The sequence below is a fragment of the Chrysochloris asiatica genome, unplaced genomic scaffold (assembly GCF_000296735.1).
Source record: "Chrysochloris asiatica unplaced genomic scaffold, ChrAsi1.0 scaffold00388, whole genome shotgun sequence".
NCBI lineage: Eukaryota > Metazoa > Chordata > Mammalia > Afrosoricida > Chrysochloridae > Chrysochloris > Chrysochloris asiatica.
The window spans coordinates 123,266-126,959 of NW_006408906.1; positions in this window are offsets into that span (position 1 = coordinate 123,266).

Sequence of the window (3,694 nt, forward strand, 5' to 3'; positions counted from 1 at the left end):
ACAACAACAACAAGGATGGCATTTTCTTTGTGACTCGAACTTGTTAAAATTCAAACATTGGTGAGAAATTGGAGAATTTGGGGCCTATGTGCTTTTCTGATGATGAAAAAAATTTGAATAACTTCATGTAAGACATCTCCAATATGCTATGTTGTTGCTGTTGTTAAGTGTCATCAAGTCGGTTCTATCTCATAACAATCCTGTACAGGGTTTCCAAGGAGCAGTTGGTGAGCTTTAGCCACCAACCTTGCAGTTCAAACCGACCTTGCAATCCAGTGGATTGAAGCACAGTGTCACACGAAGAGTGCCCAATATGCTATGGGTTATATATTTTTTTTAATTTTTAGTGATACTCTTCCTTCACTCATATCCTCTCTTATTTCATCACTTGCCATCATTGCTGACTTAGTAAGTTGAGGAGAAGGTGTTCTCCCTTTTTGCTTTGACCCAAACATATATAACTACATGGTTTTCCTCAAATTAGCATCACGAAATTGTTAAAGAACATTTAGACAAGAATTTCCTATGAACTAAGGCATAACTTTCTATCTTAGTTCAGTGTGAAGCTTGGGATTCCTTGCCTCATTTTGACATCAATGATCAACTTAAGGAATCATAATTTTTTACTTCAATATAATGAGAAATAGGAGTCCTGGTATGGCACATGGGTTAATATGCCAGACTGCAAAGCCAGTTTGAATTGCAAGGTTGTTGGTTCAAGCTCACCAGCTGCTTCTCAGAAACCCTGTACAGGGTCTCTATGGGTCGGAATCAACACAATTGCATTTAACAACAACAACAGTAATGAGAAATAAGGGAGAGTAATTCATTGAATGGAGGCATTCGATCAGGTCAATTTCTGAAATAGAAATGATCTACTTGAAATAAAGAAGGAATGCAAATAAATACAAGGAGACTCCCATTATTCCACTTTGGTTTCAACTTTAAGACTAATAGATAAGAAAGAGACAAGACTGGGCATCAGAGAGAGATCACCATGATACAGAAGACAGCAATGCCAGAGCAGTAGGAGACAAACATTAAGATAGCAAGCCAGCAATTATCAGCACAGTGACTAAGAGAAGTCTACATGATTTTCTAAAACCTCTGTAACGTTGCATGTTTGTTTATACATTTTTCATTCTCTTTTAGGCATTTTGAAATGGACAATTCTATATATGGTTTATTGTAGGACTGACAAATTCAAGAGGAATGATTCTACCAACTTCTTCAGTCTGATACTGATGAAACATTGAATCAAAATGCATTGATAATTATTGGAATGCGAAAGTTGGAAACAAAGAAGAGAGATAAATAGTTGGAAATTATGGCCTTAGTAATAGAAATTATGCTGATCACATGATAGACTTTTGCAAGACCAACCACTTACTCATTACAATTACCTTTTTAACAAAACAAACAAACAGGCACTATACACATGGACCTTACCAGGAGGGATACAAAGAGATCAAATTGATAACATCTATGGGAAGGGATGGTGGAAAAGGTCAATATCATCAGACAAACAAAGTCAAGGGGTGACTGGAAGTGAACATACATTTCTCATATGTAAATTTGGGTTGAAGCTGATGACAATTGAAACATGTTTATGAGAGTCAAAATGTGGCATTGAGTACATCCCACTTGAAATTAGAGACCATCTTAAGTACAGATTTGATGCATTAAACACTAATGACCAAAGACCAGAGGAGTTCTGAATGACATCAAGAATATCATACACAAAGAAAGCCAAAGGTCAATAAAAAGAAAGGAAAGACTAAAGAGAATATCAGAAGATACTTAAACTTGTCTTTGAACAGAGTAGCTAAAGTGAATGAAGGAATGATGAAATAAAAGAGCCGAACAGAAGAATGTAAAGGTCTGTTTGAGAAAACAAATTCAAGTATTACAATGAAGTGTGCAAAAATCTGGAGTTAGGAAACCAAAAAGAGAGAACATGTTTAGCATTTCTCAAACTGAAACAACTGAAAAGAAAATTCAAATCTTGAGATGGAATATTAAAGGACTCTATAGGCAAAATATTGATTGATGCAGGAGGTATCAGAAGAAGATGAAAGGAATACACTGTACCAAAAATAATTGGTTAACCTTCAGTCATTTCAAGATATAGCATATGATCAAGAACCAGTGGTATTGAAAAAAGAAGTCCAAAGTGCCCAGAAGGCATTAGCATAAAACAAGACTCCAGGAATCAACAGAATACCATTTGAAATTTTTGAACCAACTGATGCAGCACTAGAAGCACTTGAAAATAGATACCTAGCTAACTGACTGGAAGAGATCCATATTTATGCATACTCCAAAGAAAGGTGACCCTACAGAATGCAGCAATTCTGAACAATATCATTAATATCACACTTTGCCACTGTAACTCAAAAGTAGCCCTAGACAATATGTAAATATGATCATAGTTATGTTTCTGTAAACTGTTATTTACAAAAATAGATGATGGACCCATTTCCTCCCCCACCCCCTGCCCCATAGATTGAAATTTGATAACCTCGGATGCAGATCACTTTTAGATCCAGGATTCACATAGTCAATTTTTCAGACCTTATTTCTGAGTTTTGAGTAAAGGTACTCTTGTCAATAAATTCAGCTAGATCAAGATTTATATTTCATTTTTCTTGAACTAATGGTGTGGTGCTGTGGGTTAATGCACTGGACTGCAAAGTCTTTTCGAACCCAACAGCTTCTCCTTAGAAACCCTATACAGGGTTGATATGAGTTGAAATTGACTCCATGGCACTTAACAACAACAATCATCTATCTATCTATCTATCTATCTATCTATCTATCTATCTATCTATCTATCTATCTATCTATCTCTTTATCTATCTCTCTATCTCTTTATCTATCTCTCTATCTATCTATCTATCCATCTATCTATAAATACACATATGATTCAGCATGTATTTCCTAAGAAATAGGAAATTCTAGTTACTATCAGAATCAGAAGATTTAATATTGATAAAATACTATTATCCGATCTACTACCCATATTTAAATTTCTTTCATGGTTTCAAATTTGTCCTATTACTCCCCTTGGGTCTAGAATCTAATTTGTAATTAATTTTACCTAATTCCTATTTCTCTTTTGTTTCCATTCATCCTAAGCCTTTCTTTGCTGTTTTTGACTTTGAAAATAGTGAAGACTACAGGCCAGTTACTTTGTAGAATATCATTTAGTTTGAGTTTGTTCAATATTGCCTTATTTTAAATACAGTTAGATATTTTTGGCAAGTAAACAACTGAAGAGAGGTACTGTATGCTTCTCATGGCAATATATTTGAAGGCATGCAATATCATTCTGGATAACATAGGGTCTGCCAGGTTATTCTACTTTAAATGTAGTGCTCTATTTTTGTAACTAATAGAAAATTAATGAGAACATATATGTGAGTAAATAAACTTTTTCTCATCCAACTATCAATTTCTAATATCCACTAATTGTTTTTTATTCCACTATTATTTTATTAGTTGACATTACATTGTAAGATAATTATTTGCCTCTCCCCATTTTATTTATTTAAGTAGAATTAAAATTTTGTCGTACTGTGATGGCTTGTGTGTTGTTGTGACTCTGGAAGCTATGCCATTGGTGTTTTAAATACCAACAGGGTCATCCATGGTGGACAGGTTTCAGTAGAGCTTCCAGAGAAACACAGACTAG